The sequence below is a fragment of the Ranitomeya variabilis genome, chromosome 1, assembly GCF_051348905.1.
Source record: "Ranitomeya variabilis isolate aRanVar5 chromosome 1, aRanVar5.hap1, whole genome shotgun sequence".
In the NCBI taxonomy this organism is placed as follows: domain Eukaryota; kingdom Metazoa; phylum Chordata; class Amphibia; order Anura; family Dendrobatidae; genus Ranitomeya; species Ranitomeya variabilis.
The window spans coordinates 69,577,781-69,593,580 of record NC_135232.1 but is presented as its reverse complement, the minus strand read 5'-3'; the positions used below and the strand labels follow the sequence as shown (position 1 = coordinate 69,593,580).

At 62.0% G+C, this 15,800-nt stretch overlaps 14 non-coding genes and 2 pseudogenes across 14 annotated transcripts; all 16 read left to right on the top strand.

Moving 5' to 3' along the window:
• The first annotated feature begins 403 nt into the window (after positions 1-403).
• LOC143801141 (U1 spliceosomal RNA) lies at positions 404-567 on the top strand. Its single transcript, XR_013220779.1, has one exon. It is a non-coding gene; the product is annotated as a U1 spliceosomal RNA (small nuclear RNA).
• A 795-nt stretch (positions 568-1,362) lies between these two features.
• On the top strand, positions 1,363-1,526 carry LOC143801140 (U1 spliceosomal RNA). The gene has a single exon (XR_013220778.1). It is a non-coding gene; the product is annotated as a U1 spliceosomal RNA (small nuclear RNA).
• Positions 1,527-2,321: 795 nt separating this feature from the next.
• LOC143801139 (U1 spliceosomal RNA) lies at positions 2,322-2,485 on the top strand. The gene has a single exon (XR_013220777.1). It is a non-coding gene; the product is annotated as a U1 spliceosomal RNA (small nuclear RNA).
• A 795-nt stretch (positions 2,486-3,280) lies between these two features.
• Positions 3,281-3,444, top strand: LOC143801138 (U1 spliceosomal RNA). The gene has a single exon (XR_013220776.1). It is a non-coding gene; the product is annotated as a U1 spliceosomal RNA (small nuclear RNA).
• Positions 3,445-4,569: 1,125 nt separating this feature from the next.
• LOC143801325 (U1 spliceosomal RNA) lies at positions 4,570-4,714 on the top strand (annotated as a pseudogene).
• A 795-nt stretch (positions 4,715-5,509) lies between these two features.
• Positions 5,510-5,673, top strand: LOC143801270 (U1 spliceosomal RNA). Its single transcript, XR_013220889.1, has one exon. It is a non-coding gene; the product is annotated as a U1 spliceosomal RNA (small nuclear RNA).
• Positions 5,674-6,468: 795 nt separating this feature from the next.
• LOC143801137 (U1 spliceosomal RNA) lies at positions 6,469-6,632 on the top strand. The gene has a single exon (XR_013220775.1). It is a non-coding gene; the product is annotated as a U1 spliceosomal RNA (small nuclear RNA).
• Positions 6,633-7,427: 795 nt separating this feature from the next.
• LOC143801136 (U1 spliceosomal RNA) lies at positions 7,428-7,591 on the top strand. The gene has a single exon (XR_013220774.1). It is a non-coding gene; the product is annotated as a U1 spliceosomal RNA (small nuclear RNA).
• A 795-nt stretch (positions 7,592-8,386) lies between these two features.
• LOC143801288 (U1 spliceosomal RNA) lies at positions 8,387-8,550 on the top strand. The gene has a single exon (XR_013220904.1). It is a non-coding gene; the product is annotated as a U1 spliceosomal RNA (small nuclear RNA).
• A 1,089-nt stretch (positions 8,551-9,639) lies between these two features.
• Positions 9,640-9,821, top strand: LOC143801312 (U1 spliceosomal RNA; annotated as a pseudogene).
• Positions 9,822-10,616: 795 nt separating this feature from the next.
• Positions 10,617-10,780, top strand: LOC143801135 (U1 spliceosomal RNA). The gene has a single exon (XR_013220773.1). It is a non-coding gene; the product is annotated as a U1 spliceosomal RNA (small nuclear RNA).
• Positions 10,781-11,579: 799 nt separating this feature from the next.
• Positions 11,580-11,743, top strand: LOC143801133 (U1 spliceosomal RNA). Its single transcript, XR_013220772.1, has one exon. It is a non-coding gene; the product is annotated as a U1 spliceosomal RNA (small nuclear RNA).
• A 795-nt stretch (positions 11,744-12,538) lies between these two features.
• LOC143801132 (U1 spliceosomal RNA) lies at positions 12,539-12,702 on the top strand. The gene has a single exon (XR_013220771.1). It is a non-coding gene; the product is annotated as a U1 spliceosomal RNA (small nuclear RNA).
• A 795-nt stretch (positions 12,703-13,497) lies between these two features.
• Positions 13,498-13,661, top strand: LOC143801131 (U1 spliceosomal RNA). The gene has a single exon (XR_013220770.1). It is a non-coding gene; the product is annotated as a U1 spliceosomal RNA (small nuclear RNA).
• A 795-nt stretch (positions 13,662-14,456) lies between these two features.
• On the top strand, positions 14,457-14,620 carry LOC143801275 (U1 spliceosomal RNA). The gene has a single exon (XR_013220893.1). It is a non-coding gene; the product is annotated as a U1 spliceosomal RNA (small nuclear RNA).
• Positions 14,621-15,415: 795 nt separating this feature from the next.
• LOC143801130 (U1 spliceosomal RNA) lies at positions 15,416-15,579 on the top strand. Its single transcript, XR_013220769.1, has one exon. It is a non-coding gene; the product is annotated as a U1 spliceosomal RNA (small nuclear RNA).
• Positions 15,580-15,800: the final 221 nt, after the last annotated feature.

Genomic DNA, 15,800 nt, shown 5'->3' with positions numbered 1-15,800 from the left:
GCGGTTTGGGCCTCCTGCCCTTGAGCCTCCCTCCAGCGTGCATCCTCTTGAGCGGAGATGAGCGAGTCACGAGAGGGTGCCGGCCGGCAGCTGGAGCTCGAGCTGTCTACAGCATGTTCTCAGGCCAGCGCAGCAGCGTGAGGCTGCTGGGGCGGAGCCAACGCTCCTCTATGCAAATGACTCAGGCTGCTGCTGTGCATCTTGGGCGGCTTTGGACTTGAGCTCGGCCTGCCCTGGGGGGGGGCGGAGTGGGCGTCGGGAGCGACCGGCGCCTCCCACTCGAGGAGCCTCCGTGCGGTCTGTGCCGAACGCCACCCCCGCCCCCTCCCTTTCGGGCCCGAGACTCCGCGATGTTGGGGAGCTGCGTCGGAGGGGCGCTCGTCGGGCCGGCGGGCCCCAACTCATACTTACCTGGCAGGGGAGATACCATGATCACTAAGGTGGTTCTCCCAGGGTGAGGCTCATCCATTGCACTCCGGGTGTGCTGACCCCTGCGATTTCCCCAAATGCGGGAAACTCGACTGCATAATTTGTGGTAGTGGGGGACTGCGTTCGCGCTTTCCCCTGATTTCCTATGGTCAAAGACAGAACACTAAAGATGCTCTGCTGAGCCAAAGTGAGACTTTGGAGAAGCTCAAAGCAGGCAGATGTGGCCTTTGGCTCCCCCTTGTGGGGGAAGGATGCCACCTTCCCTGTGTCGTGTCGCTGCTTTCTTGGTTTGTTTGAGGTTGTTGCCTTTGCTTGACACTTTGGCCCTTTTTTGGCCCCCTGGCTGGTGGGGAATGATCACCTCATTTGCATCTCATTGACTTGGTGACGACATGGCTTGCTCTGCTTGTCTGCAGGGGCAGGCAGGCCCGCCCGCTCGCTCACGGGAGGGCACCTGCAGCATCCCCATCTCGCAGCCTTCGGGCTGGAGCTGGACCTGTGAGTGGGCCGCTGGTGCGCGGCTATCTGCTGCGGTTTGGGCCTCCTGCCCTTGAGCCTCCCTCCAGCGTGCATCCTCTTGAGCGGAGATGAGCGAGTCACGAGAGGGTGCCGGCCGGCAGCTGGAGCTCGAGCTGTCTACAGCATGTTCTCAGGCCAGCGCAGCAGCGTGAGGCTGCTGGGGCGGAGCCAACGCTCCTCTATGCAAATGACTCAGGCTGCTGCTGTGCATCTTGGGCGGCTTTGGACTTGAGCTCGGCCTGCCCTGGGGGGGGGCGGAGTGGGCGTCGGGAGCGACCGGCGCCTCCCACTCGAGGAGCCTCCGTGCGGTCTGTGCCGAACGCCACCCCCGCCCCCTCCCTTTCGGGCCCGAGACTCCGCGATGTTGGGGAGCTGCGTCGGAGGGGCGCTCGTCGGGCCGGCGGGCCCCAACTCATACTTACCTGGCAGGGGAGATACCATGATCACTAAGGTGGTTCTCCCAGGGTGAGGCTCATCCATTGCACTCCGGGTGTGCTGACCCCTGCGATTTCCCCAAATGCGGGAAACTCGACTGCATAATTTGTGGTAGTGGGGGACTGCGTTCGCGCTTTCCCCTGATTTCCTATGGTCAAAGACAGAACACTAAAGATGCTCTGCTGAGCCAAAGTGAGACTTTGGAGAAGCTCAAAGCAGGCAGATGTGGCCTTTGGCTCCCCCTTGTGGGGGAAGGATGCCACCTTCCCTGTGTCGTGTCGCTGCTTTCTTGGTTTGTTTGAGGTTGTTGCCTTTGCTTGACACTTTGGCCCTTTTTTGGCCCCCTGGCTGGTGGGGAATGATCACCTCATTTGCATCTCATTGACTTGGTGACGACATGGCTTGCTCTGCTTGTCTGCAGGGGCAGGCAGGCCCGCCCGCTCGCTCACGGGAGGGCACCTGCAGCATCCCCATCTCGCAGCCTTCGGGCTGGAGCTGGACCTGTGAGTGGGCCGCTGGTGCGCGGCTATCTGCTGCGGTTTGGGCCTCCTGCCCTTGAGCCTCCCTCCAGCGTGCATCCTCTTGAGCGGAGATGAGCGAGTCACGAGAGGGTGCCGGCCGGCAGCTGGAGCTCGAGCTGTCTACAGCATGTTCTCAGGCCAGCGCAGCAGCGTGAGGCTGCTGGGGCGGAGCCAACGCTCCTCTATGCAAATGACTCAGGCTGCTGCTGTGCATCTTGGGCGGCTTTGGACTTGAGCTCGGCCTGCCCTGGGGGGGGGCGGAGTGGGCGTCGGGAGCGACCGGCGCCTCCCACTCGAGGAGCCTCCGTGCGGTCTGTGCCGAACGCCACCCCCGCCCCCTCCCTTTCGGGCCCGAGACTCCGCGATGTTGGGGAGCTGCGTCGGAGGGGCGCTCGTCGGGCCGGCGGGCCCCAACTCATACTTACCTGGCAGGGGAGATACCATGATCACTAAGGTGGTTCTCCCAGGGTGAGGCTCATCCATTGCACTCCGGGTGTGCTGACCCCTGCGATTTCCCCAAATGCGGGAAACTCGACTGCATAATTTGTGGTAGTGGGGGACTGCGTTCGCGCTTTCCCCTGATTTCCTATGGTCAAAGACAGAACACTAAAGATGCTCTGCTGAGCCAAAGTGAGACTTTGGAGAAGCTCAAAGCAGGCAGATGTGGCCTTTGGCTCCCCCTTGTGGGGGAAGGATGCCACCTTCCCTGTGTCGTGTCGCTGCTTTCTTGGTTTGTTTGAGGTTGTTGCCTTTGCTTGACACTTTGGCCCTTTTTTGGCCCCCTGGCTGGTGGGGAATGATCACCTCATTTGCATCTCATTGACTTGGTGACGACATGGCTTGCTCTGCTTGTCTGCAGGGGCAGGCAGGCCCGCCCGCTCGCTCACGGGAGGGCACCTGCAGCATCCCCATCTCGCAGCCTTCGGGCTGGAGCTGGACCTGTGAGTGGGCCGCTGGTGCGCGGCTATCTGCTGCGGTTTGGGCCTCCTGCCCTTGAGCCTCCCTCCAGCGTGCATCCTCTTGAGCGGAGATGAGCGAGTCACGAGAGGGTGCCGGCCGGCAGCTGGAGCTCGAGCTGTCTACAGCATGTTCTCAGGCCAGCGCAGCAGCGTGAGGCTGCTGGGGCGGAGCCAACGCTCCTCTATGCAAATGACTCAGGCTGCTGCTGTGCATCTTGGGCGGCTTTGGACTTGAGCTCGGCCTGCCCTGGGGGGGGGCGGAGTGGGCGTCGGGAGCGACCGGCGCCTCCCACTCGAGGAGCCTCCGTGCGGTCTGTGCCGAACGCCACCCCCGCCCCCTCCCTTTCGGGCCCGAGACTCCGCGATGTTGGGGAGCTGCGTCGGAGGGGCGCTCGTCGGGCCGGCGGGCCCCAACTCATACTTACCTGGCAGGGGAGATACCATGATCACTAAGGTGGTTCTCCCAGGGTGAGGCTCATCCATTGCACTCCGGGTGTGCTGACCCCTGCGATTTCCCCAAATGCGGGAAACTCGACTGCATAATTTGTGGTAGTGGGGGACTGCGTTCGCGCTTTCCCCTGATTTCCTATGGTCAAAGACAGAACACTAAAGATGCTCTGCTGAGCCAAAGTGAGACTTTGGAGAAGCTCAAAGCAGGCAGATGTGGCCTTTGGCTCCCCCTTGTGGGGGAAGGATGCCACCTTCCCTGTGTCGTGTCGCTGCTTTCTTGGTTTGTTTGAGGTTGTTGCCTTTGCTTGACACTTTGGCCCTTTTTTGGCCCCCTGGCTGGTGGGGAATGATCACCTCATTTGCATCTCATTGACTTGGTGACGACATGGCTTGCTCTGCTTGTCTGCAGGGGCAGGCAGGCCCGCCCGCTCGCTCACGGGAGGGCACCTGCAGCATCCCCATCTCGCAGCCTTCGGGCTGGAGCTGGACCTGTGAGTGGGCCGCTGGTGCGCGGCTATCTGCTGCGGTTTGGGCCTCCTGCCCTTGAGCCTCCCTCCAGCGTGCATCCTCTTGAGCGGAGATGAGCGAGTCACGAGAGGGTGCCGGCCGGCAGCTGGAGCTCGAGCTGTCTACAGCATGTTCTCAGGCCAGCGCAGCAGCGTGAGGCTGCTGGGGCGGAGCCAACGCTCCTCTATGCAAATGACTCAGGCTGCTGCTGTGCATCTTGGGCGGCTTTGGACTTGAGCTCGGCCTGCCCTGGGGGGGGGCGGAGTGGGCGTCGGGAGCGACCGGCGCCTCCCACTCGAGGAGCCTCCGTGCGGTCTGTGCCGAACGCCACCCCCGCCCCCTCCCTTTCGGGCCCGAGACTCCGCGATGTTGGGGAGCTGCGTCGGAGGGGCGCTCGTCGGGCCGGCGGGCCCCAACTCATACTTACCTGGCAGGGGAGATACCATGATCACTAAGGCTACGTTCACATTTGCGTTGTTGTGTGTTGCGTCGGCGACGCATCGGCGACGCAACGCACAACGCATGCAAAACGCATTGTTTTGTGACGCATGCGTCCTTTTTTTGCTTGATTTTGGACGCACAAAAAATGCAACTTGCTGCGTCCTCTGCGCCCTGACGCGTGCGCCGCAGTGACGCATGCATCACAAAACGCAAGTGCAACGCATGTCCATGCGCCCCCATGTTAAATATAGGGGCGCATGACGCATGCGTCGCCGCAGCGGTGCCCGACGCTGCGTCGCACAACGCTAATGTGAACGTAGCCTAAGGTGGTTCTCCCAGGGTGAGGCTCATCCATTGCACTCCGGGTGTGCTGACCCCTGCGATTTCCCCAAATGCGGGAAACTCGACTGCATAATTTGTGGTAGTGGGGGACTGCGTTCGCGCTTTCCCCTGATTTCCTATGGTCAAAGACAGAACACTAAAGATGCTCTGCTGAGCCAAAGTGAGACTTTGGAGAAGCTCAAAGCAGGCAGATGTGGCCTTTGGCTCCCCCTTGTGGGGGAAGGATGCCACCTTCCCTGTGTCGTGTCGCTGCTTTCTTGGTTTGTTTGAGGTTGTTGCCTTTGCTTGACACTTTGGCCCTTTTTTGGCCCCCTGGCTGGTGGGGAATGATCACCTCATTTGCATCTCATTGACTTGGTGACGACATGGCTTGCTCTGCTTGTCTGCAGGGGCAGGCAGGCCCGCCCGCTCGCTCACGGGAGGGCACCTGCAGCATCCCCATCTCGCAGCCTTCGGGCTGGAGCTGGACCTGTGAGTGGGCCGCTGGTGCGCGGCTATCTGCTGCGGTTTGGGCCTCCTGCCCTTGAGCCTCCCTCCAGCGTGCATCCTCTTGAGCGGAGATGAGCGAGTCACGAGAGGGTGCCGGCCGGCAGCTGGAGCTCGAGCTGTCTACAGCATGTTCTCAGGCCAGCGCAGCAGCGTGAGGCTGCTGGGGCGGAGCCAACGCTCCTCTATGCAAATGACTCAGGCTGCTGCTGTGCATCTTGGGCGGCTTTGGACTTGAGCTCGGCCTGCCCTGAGGGGGGGCGGAGTGGGCGTCGGGAGCGACCGGCGCCTCCCACTCGAGGAGCCTCCGTGCGGTCTGTGCCGAACGCCACCCCCGCCCCCTCCCTTTCGGGCCCGAGACTCCGCGATGTTGGGGAGCTGCGTCGGAGGGGCGCTCGTCGGGCCGGCGGGCCCCAACTCATACTTACCTGGCAGGGGAGATACCATGATCACTAAGGTGGTTCTCCCAGGGTGAGGCTCATCCATTGCACTCCGGGTGTGCTGACCCCTGCGATTTCCCCAAATGCGGGAAACTCGACTGCATAATTTGTGGTAGTGGGGGACTGCGTTAGCGCTTTCCCCTGATTTCCTATGGTCAAAGACAGAACACTAAAGATGCTCTGCTGAGCCAAAGTGAGACTTTGGAGAAGCTCAAAGCAGGCAGATGTGGCCTTTGGCTCCCCCTTGTGGGGGAAGGATGCCACCTTCCCTGTGTCGTGTCGCTGCTTTCTTGGTTTGTTTGAGGTTGTTGCCTTTGCTTGACACTTTGGCCCTTTTTTGGCCCCCTGGCTGGTGGGGAATGATCACCTCATTTGCATCTCATTGACTTGGTGACGACATGGCTTGCTCTGCTTGTCTGCAGGGGCAGGCAGGCCCGCCCGCTCGCTCACGGGAGGGCACCTGCAGCATCCCCATCTCGCAGCCTTCGGGCTGGAGCTGGACCTGTGAGTGGGCCGCTGGTGCGCGGCTATCTGCTGCGGTTTGGGCCTCCTGCCCTTGAGCCTCCCTCCAGCGTGCATCCTCTTGAGCGGAGATGAGCGAGTCACGAGAGGGTGCCGGCCGGCAGCTGGAGCTCGAGCTGTCTACAGCATGTTCTCAGGCCAGCGCAGCAGCGTGAGGCTGCTGGGGCGGAGCCAACGCTCCTCTATGCAAATGACTCAGGCTGCTGCTGTGCATCTTGGGCGGCTTTGGACTTGAGCTCGGCCTGCCCTGGGGGGGGGCGGAGTGGGCGTCGGGAGCGACCGGCGCCTCCCACTCGAGGAGCCTCCGTGCGGTCTGTGCCGAACGCCACCCCCGCCCCCTCCCTTTCGGGCCCGAGACTCCGCGATGTTGGGGAGCTGCGTCGGAGGGGCGCTCGTCGGGCCGGCGGGCCCCAACTCATACTTACCTGGCAGGGGAGATACCATGATCACTAAGGTGGTTCTCCCAGGGTGAGGCTCATCCATTGCACTCCGGGTGTGCTGACCCCTGCGATTTCCCCAAATGCGGGAAACTCGACTGCATAATTTGTGGTAGTGGGGGACTGCGTTCGCGCTTTCCCCTGATTTCCTATGGTCAAAGACAGAACACTAAAGATGCTCTGCTGAGCCAAAGTGAGACTTTGGAGAAGCTCAAAGCAGGCAGATGTGGCCTTTGGCTCCCCCTTGTGGGGGAAGGATGCCACCTTCCCTGTGTCGTGTCGCTGCTTTCTTGGTTTGTTTGAGGTTGTTGCCTTTGCTTGACACTTTGGCCCTTTTTTGGCCCCCTGGCTGGTGGGGAATGATCACCTCATTTGCATCTCATTGACTTGGTGACGACATGGCTTGCTCTGCTTGTCTGCAGGGGCAGGCAGGCCCGCCCGCTCGCTCACGGGAGGGCACCTGCAGCATCCCCATCTCGCAGCCTTCGGGCTGGAGCTGGACCTGTGAGTGGGCCGCTGGTGCGCGGCTATCTGCTGCGGTTTGGGCCTCCTGCCCTTGAGCCTCCCTCCAGCGTGCATCCTCTTGAGCGGAGATGAGCGAGTCACGAGAGGGTGCCGGCCGGCAGCTGGAGCTCGAGCTGTCTACAGCATGTTCTCAGGCCAGCGCAGCAGCGTGAGGCTGCTGGGGCGGAGCCAACGCTCCTCTATGCAAATGACTCAGGCTGCTGCTGTGCATCTTGGGCGGCTTTGGACTTGAGCTCGGCCTGCCCTGGGGGGGGGCGGAGTGGGCGTCGGGAGCGACCGGCGCCTCCCACTCGAGGAGCCTCCGTGCGGTCTGTGCCGAACGCCACCCCCGCCCCCTCCCTTTCGGGCCCGAGACTCCGCGATGTTGGGGAGCTGCGTCGGAGGGGCGCTCGTCGGGCCGGCGGGCCCCAACTCATACTTACCTGGCAGGGGAGATACCATGATCACTAAGGTGGTTCTCCCAGGGTGAGGCTCATCCATTGCACTCCGGGTGTGCTGACCCCTGCGATTTCCCCAAATGCGGGAAACTCGACTGCATAATTTGTGGTAGTGGGGGACTGCGTTCGCGCTTTCCCCTGATTTCCTATGGTCAAAGACAGAACACTAAAGATGCTCTGCTGAGCCAAAGTGAGACTTTGGAGAAGCTCAAAGCAGGCAGATGTGGCCTTTGGCTCCCCCTTGTGGGGGAAGGATGCCACCTTCCCTGTGTCGTGTCGCTGCTTTCTTGGTTTGTTTGAGGTTGTTGCCTTTGCTTGACACTTTGGCCCTTTTTTGGCCCCCTGGCTGGTGGGGAATGATCACCTCATTTGCATCTCATTGACTTGGTGACGACATGGCTTGCTCTGCTTGTCTGCAGGGGCAGGCAGGCCCGCCCGCTCGCTCACGGGAGGGCACCTGCAGCATCCCCATCTCGCAGCCTTCGGGCTGGAGCTGGACCTGTGAGTGGGCCGCTGGTGCGCGGCTATCTGCTGCGGTTTGGGCCTCCTGCCCTTGAGCCTCCCTCCAGCGTGCATCCTCTTGAGTGGAGATGAGCGAGTCACGAGAGGGTGCCGGCCGGCAGCTGGAGCTCGAGCTGTCTACAGCATGTTCTCAGGCCAGCGCAGCAGCGTGAGGCTGCTGGGGCGGAGCCAACGCTCCTCTATGCAAATGACTCAGGCTGCTGCTGTGCATCTTGGGCGGCTTTGGACTTGAGCTCGGCCTGCCCTGGGGGGGGGCGGAGTGGGCGTCGGGAGCGACCGGCGCCTCCCACTCGAGGAGCCTCCGTGCGGTCTGTGCCGAACGCCACCCCCGCCCCCTCCCTTTCGGGCCCGAGACTCCGCGATGTTGGGGAGCTGCGTCGGAGGGGCGCTCGTCGGGCCGGCGGGCCCCAACTCATACTTACCTGGCAGGGGAGATACCATGATCACTAAGGTGGTTCTCCCAGGGTGAGGCTCATCCATTGCACTCCGGGTGTGCTGACCCCTGCGATTTCCGCAAATGCGGGAAACTCGACTGCATAATTTGTGGTAGTGGGGGACTGCGTTCGCGCTTTCCCCTGATTTCCTATGGTCAAAGACAGAACACTAAAGATGCTCTGCTGAGCCAAAGTGAGACTTTGGAGAAGCTCAAAGCAGGCAGATGTGGCCTTTGGCTCCCCCTTGTGGGGGAAGGATGCCACCTTCCCTGTGTCGTGTCGCTGCTTTCTTGGTTTGTTTGAGGTTGTTGCCTTTGCTTGACACTTTGGCCCTTTTTTGGCCCCCTGGCTGGTGGGGAATGATCACCTCATTTGCATCTCATTGACTTGGTGACGACATGGCTTGCTCTGCTTGTCTGCAGGGGCAGGCAGGCCCGCCCGCTCGCTCACGGGAGGGCACCTGCAGCATCCCCATCTCGCAGCCTTCGGGCTGGAGCTGGACCTGTGAGTGGGCCGCTGGTGCGCGGCTATCTGCTGCGGTTTGGGCCTCCTGCCCTTGAGCCTCCCTCCAGCGTGCATCCTCTTGAGCGGAGATGAGCGAGTCACGAGAGGGTGCCGGCCGGCAGCTGGAGCTCGAGCTGTCTACAGCATGTTCTCAGGCCAGCGCAGCAGCGTGAGGCTGCTGGGGCGGAGCCAACGCTCCTCTATGCAAATGACTCAGGCTGCTGCTGTGCATCTTGGGCGGCTTTGGACTTGAGCTCGGCCTGCCCTGGGGGGGGGCGGAGTGGGCGTCGGGAGCGACCGGCGCCTCCCACTCGAGGAGCCTCCGTGCGGTCTGTGCCGAACGCCACCCCCGCCCCCTCCCTTTCGGGCCCGAGACTCCGCGATGTTGGGGAGCTGCGTCGGAGGGGCGCTCGTCGGGCCGGCGGGCCCCAACTCATACTTACCTGGCAGGGGAGATACCATGATCACTAAGGCTACGTTCACATTAGCGGCGCCCGCCGCAGCGGCGGGCGCCGCAGCGGCGCCGCATGCATCATGCGCCCCTATATTTAACATGGGGGCGCATGGACATGCGGTGCACTTGCTTTTTGCGCCGCATGCGTCCCTGCGGCGCCCGCGTCGGGTCGCGGAGGACGCAGCAAGTTGCATTTTTGCTGCGTCCAAAATCAATGAAAAAAAGGACGCATGCGGCGCAAAAAGCTGCGTTGTGCATGTGTTCACATTTGCGCTGTGCGTTGCGGCGGCGACGCTGCGGCGCACACCGCAAATGTGAACGTAGCCTAAGGTGGTTCTCCCAGGGTGAGGCTCATCCATTGCACTCCGGGTGTGCTGACCCCTGCGATTTCCCCAAATGCGGGAAACTCGACTGCATAATTTGTGGTAGTGGGGGACTGCGTTCGCGCTTTCCCCTGATTTCCTATGGTCAAAGACAGAACACTAAAGATGCTCTGCTGAGCCAAAGTGAGACTTTGGAGAAGCTCAAAGCAGGCAGATGTGGCCTTTGGCTCCCCCTTGTGGGGGAAGGATGCCACCTTCCCTGTGTCGTGTCGCTGCTTTCTTGGTTTGTTTGAGGTTGTTGCCTTTGCTTGACACTTTGGCCCTTTTTTGGCCCCCTGGCTGGTGGGGAATGATCACCTCATTTGCATCTCATTGACTTGGTGACGACATGGCTTGCTCTGCTTGTCTGCAGGGGCAGGCAGGCCCGCCCGCTCGCTCACGGGAGGGCACCTGCAGCATCCCCATCTCGCAGCCTTCGGGCTGGAGCTGGACCTGTGAGTGGGCCGCTGGTGCGCGGCTATCTGCTGCGGTTTGGGCCTCCTGCCCTTGAGCCTCCCTCCAGCGTGCATCCTCTTGAGCGGAGATGAGCGAGTCACGAGAGGGTGCCGGCCGGCAGCTGGAGCTCGAGCTGTCTACAGCATGTTCTCAGGCCAGCGCAGCAGCGTGAGGCTGCTGGGGCGGAGCCAACGCTCCTCTATGCAAATGACTCAGGCTGCTGCTGTGCATCTTGGGCGGCTTTGGACTTGAGCTCGGCCTGCCCTGGGGGGGGGCGGAGTGGGCGTCGGGAGCGACCGGCGCCTCCCACTCGAGGAGCCTCCGTGCGGTCTGTGCCGAACGCCACCCCCGCCCCCTCCCTTTCGGGCCCGAGACTCCGCGATGTTGGGGAGCTGCGTCGGAGGGGCGCTCGTCGGGCCGGCGGGCCCCAACTCATACTTACCTGGCAGGGGAGATACCATGATCACTAAGGTGGTTCTCCCAGGGTGAGGCTCATCCATTGCACTCCGGGTGTGCTGACCCCTGCGATTTCCCCAAATGCGGGAAACTCGACTGCATAATTTGTGGTAGTGGGGGACTGCGTTCGCGCTTTCCCCTGATTTCCTATGGTCAAAGACAGAACACTAAAGATGCTCTGCTGAGCCAAAGTGAGACTTTGGAGAAGCTCAAAGCAGGCAGATGTGGCCTTTGGCTCCCCCTTGTGGGGGAAGGATGCCACCTTCCCTGTGTCGTGTCGCTGCTTTCTTGGTTTGTTTGAGGTTGTTGCCTTTGCTTGACACTTTGGCCCTTTTTTGGCCCCCTGGCTGGTGGGGAATGATCACCTCATTTGCATCTCATTGACTTGGTGACGACATGGCTTGCTCTGCTTGTCTGCAGGGGCAGGCAGGCCCGCCCGCTCGCTCGCTCACGGGAGGGCACCTGCAGCATCCCCATCTCGCAGCCTTCGGGCTGGAGCTGGACCTGTGAGTGGGCCGCTGGTGCGCGGCTATCTGCTGCGGTTTGGGCCTCCTGCCCTTGAGCCTCCCTCCAGCGTGCATCCTCTTGAGCGGAGATGAGCGAGTCACGAGAGGGTGCCGGCCGGCAGCTGGAGCTCGAGCTGTCTACAGCATGTTCTCAGGCCAGCGCAGCAGCGTGAGGCTGCTGGGGCGGAGCCAACGCTCCTCTATGCAAATGACTCAGGCTGCTGCTGTGCATCTTGGGCGGCTTTGGACTTGAGCTCGGCCTGCCCTGGGGGGGGGCGGAGTGGGCGTCGGGAGCGACCGGCGCCTCCCACTCGAGGAGCCTCCGTGCGGTCTGTGCCGAACGCCACCCCCGCCCCCTCCCTTTCGGGCCCGAGACTCCGCGATGTTGGGGAGCTGCGTCGGAGGGGCGCTCGTCGGGCCGGCGGGCCCCAACTCATACTTACCTGGCAGGGGAGATACCATGATCACTAAGGTGGTTCTCCCAGGGTGAGGCTCATCCATTGCACTCCGGGTGTGCTGACCCCTGCGATTTCCCCAAATGCGGGAAACTCGACTGCATAATTTGTGGTAGTGGGGGACTGCGTTCGCGCTTTCCCCTGATTTCCTATGGTCAAAGACAGAACACTAAAGATGCTCTGCTGAGCCAAAGTGAGACTTTGGAGAAGCTCAAAGCAGGCAGATGTGGCCTTTGGCTCCCCCTTGTGGGGGAAGGATGCCACCTTCCCTGTGTCGTGTCGCTGCTTTCTTGGTTTGTTTGAGGTTGTTGCCTTTGCTTGACACTTTGGCCCTTTTTTGGCCCCCTGGCTGGTGGGGAATGATCACCTCATTTGCATCTCATTGACTTGGTGACGACATGGCTTGCTCTGCTTGTCTGCAGGGGCAGGCAGGCCCGCCCGCTCGCTCACGGGAGGGCACCTGCAGCATCCCCATCTCGCAGCCTTCGGGCTGGAGCTGGACCTGTGAGTGGGCCGCTGGTGCGCGGCTATCTGCTGCGGTTTGGGCCTCCTGCCCTTGAGCCTCCCTCCAGCGTGCATCCTCTTGAGCGGAGATGAGCGAGTCACGAGAGGGTGCCGGCCGGCAGCTGGAGCTCGAGCTGTCTACAGCATGTTCTCAGGCCAGCGCAGCAGCGTGAGGCTGCTGGGGCGGAGCCAACGCTCCTCTATGCAAATGACTCAGGCTGCTGCTGTGCATCTTGGGCGGCTTTGGACTTGAGCTCGGCCTGCCCTGGGGGGGGGCGGAGTGGGCGTCGGGAGCGACCGGCGCCTCCCACTCGAGGAGCCTCCGTGCGGTCTGTGCCGAACGCCACCCCCGCCCCCTCCCTTTCGGGCCCGAGACTCCGCGATGTTGGGGAGCTGCGTCGGAGGGGCGCTCGTCGGGCCGGCGGGCCCCAACTCATACTTACCTGGCAGGGGAGATACCATGATCACTAAGGTGGTTCTCCCAGGGTGAGGCTCATCCATTGCACTCCGGGTGTGCTGACCCCTGCGATTTCCCCAAATGCGGGAAACTCGACTGCATAATTTGTGGTAGTGGGGGACTGCGTTCGCGCTTTCCCCTGATTTCCTATGGTCAAAGACAGAACACTAAAGATGCTCTGCTGAGCCAAAGTGAGACTTTGGAGAAGCTCAAAGCAGGCAGATGTGGCCTTTGGCTCCCCCTTGTGGGGGAAGGATGCCACCTTCCCTGTGTCGTGTCGCTGCTTTCTTGGTTTGTTTGAGGTTGTTGCCTTTGCTTGACACTTTGGCCCTTTTTTGGCCCCCTGGCTGGTGGGGAATGATCACCTCATTTGCATCTCATTGACTTGGTGACGACATGGCTTGCTCTGCTTGTCTGCAGGGGCAGGCAGGCCCGCCCGCTCGCTCACGGGAGGGCACCTGCAGCATCCCCATCTCGCAGCCTTCGGGCTGGAGCTGGACCTGTGAGTGGGCCGCTGGTGCGCGGCTATCTGCTGCGGTTTGGGCCTCCTGCCCTTGAGCCTCCCTCCAGCGTGCATCCTCTTGAGCGGAGATGAGCGAGTCACGAGAGGGTGCCGGCCGGCAGCTGGAGCTCGAGCTGTCTACAGCATGTTCTCAGGCCAGCGCAGCAGCGTGAGGCTGCTGGGGCGGAGCCAACGCTCCTCTATGCAAATGACTCAGGCTGCTGCTGTGCATCTTGGGCGGCTTTGGACTTGAGCTCGGCCTGCCCTGGGGGGGGGCGGAGTGGGCGTCGGGAGCGACCGGCGCCTCCCACTCGAGGAGCCTCCGTGCGGTCTGTGCCGAACGCCACCCCCGCCCCCTCCCTTTCGGGCCCGAGACTCCGCGATGTTGGGGAGCTGCGTCGGAGGGGCGCTCGTCGGGCCGGCGGGCCCCAACTCATACTTACCTGGCAGGGGAGATACCATGATCACTAAGGTGGTTCTCCCAGGGTGAGGCTCATCCATTGCACTCCGGGTGTGCTGACCCCTGCGATTTCCCCAAATGCGGGAAACTCGACTGCATAATTTGTGGTAGTGGGGGACTGCGTTCGCGCTTTCCCCTGATTTCCTATGGTCAAAGACAGAACACTAAAGATGCTCTGCTGAGCCAAAGTGAGACTTTGGAGAAGCTCAAAGCAGGCAGATGTGGCCTTTGGCTCCCCCTTGTGGGGGAAGGATGCCACCTTCCCTGTGTCGTGTCGCTGCTTTCTTGGTTTGTTTGAGGTTGTTGCCTTTGCTTGACACTTTGGCCCTTTTTTGGCCCCCTGGCTGGTGGGGAATGATCACCTCATTTGCATCTCATTGACTTGGTGACGACATGGCTTGCTCTGCTTGTCTGCAGGGGCAGGCAGGCCCGCCCGCTCGCTCACGGGAGGGCACCTGCAGCATCCCCATCTCGCAGCCTTCGGGCTGGAGCTGGACCTGTGAGTGGGCCGCTGGTGCGCGGCTATCTGCTGCGGTTTGGGCCTCCTGCCCTTGAGCCTCCCTCCAGCGTGCATCCTCTTGAGCGGAGATGAGCGAGTCACGAGAGGGTGCCGGCCGGCAGCTGGAGCTCGAGCTGTCTACAGCATGTTCTCAGGCCAGCGCAGCAGCGTGAGGCTGCTGGGGCGGAGCCAACGCTCCTCTATGCAAATGACTCAGGCTGCTGCTGTGCATCTTGGGCGGCTTTGGACTTGAGCTCGGCCTGCCCTGGGGGGGGGCGGAGTGGGCGTCGGGAGCGACCGGCGCCTCCCACTCGAGGAGCCTCCGTGCGGTCTGTGCCGAACGCCACCCCCGCCCCCTCCCTTTCGGGCCCGAGACTCCGCGATGTTGGGGAGCTGCGTCGGAGGGGCGCTCGTCGGGCCGGCGGGCCCCAACTCATACTTACCTGGCAGGGGAGATACTATGATCACTAAGGTGGTTCTCCCAGGGTGAGGCTCATCCATTGCACTCCGGGTGTGCTGACCCCTGCGATTTCCCCAAATGCGGGAAACTCGACTGCATAATTTGTGGTAGTGGGGGACTGCGTTCGCGCTTTCCCCTGATTTCCTATGGTCAAAGACAGAACACTAAAGATGCTCTGCTGAGCCAAAGTGAGACTTTGGAGAAGCTCAAAGCAGGCAGATGTGGCCTTTGGCTCCCCCTTGTGGGGGAAGGATGCCACCTTCCCTGTGTCGTGTCGCTGCTTTCTTGGTTTGTTTGAGGTTGTTGCCTTTGCTTGACACTTTGGCCCTTTTTTGGCCCCCTGGCTGGTGGGGAATGATCACCTCATTTGCATCTCATTGACTTGGTGACGACATGGCTTGCTCTGCTTGTCTGCAGGGGCAGGCAGGCCCGCCCGCTCGCTCACGGGAGGGCACCTGCAGCATCCCCATCTCGCAGCCTTCGGGCTGGAGCTGGACCTGTGAGTGGGCCGCTGGTGCGCGGCTATCTGCTGCGGTTTGGGCCTCCTGCCCTTGAGCCTCCCTCCAGCGTGCATCCTCTTGAGCGGAGATGAGCGAGTCACGAGAGGGTGCCGGCCGGCAGCTGGAGCTCGAGCTGTCTACAGCATGTTCTCAGGCCAGCGCAGCAGCGTGAGGCTGCTGGGGCGGAGCCAACGCTCCTCTATGCAAATGACTCAGGCTGCTGCTGTGCATCTTGGGCGGCTTTGGACTTGAGCTCGGCCTGCCCTGGGGGGGGGCGGAGTGGGCGTCGGGAGCGACCGGCGCCTCCCACTCGAGGAGCCTCCGTGCGGTCTGTGCCGAACGCCACCCCCGCCCCCTCCCTTTCGGGCCCGAGACTCCGCGATGTTGGGGAGCTGCGTCGGAGGGGCGCTCGTCGGGCCGGCGGGCCCCAACTCATACTTACCTGGCAGGGGAGATACCATGATCACTAAGGTGGTTCTCCCAGGGTGAGGCTCATCCATTGCACTCCGGGTGTGCTGACCCCTGCGATTTCCCCAAATGCGGGAAACTCGACTGCATAATTTGTGGTAGTGGGGGACTGCGTTCGCGCTTTCCCCTGATTTCCTATGGTCAAAGACAGAACACTAAAGATGCTCTGCTGAGCCAAAGTGAGACTTTGGAGAAGCTCAAAGCAGGCAGATGTGGCCTTTGGCTCCCCCTTGTGGGGGAAGGATGCCACCTTCCCTGTGTCGTGTCGCTGCTTTCTTGGTTTGTTTGAGGTTGTTGCCTTTGCTTGACACTTTGGCCCTTTTTTGGCCCCCTGGCTGGTGGGGAATGATC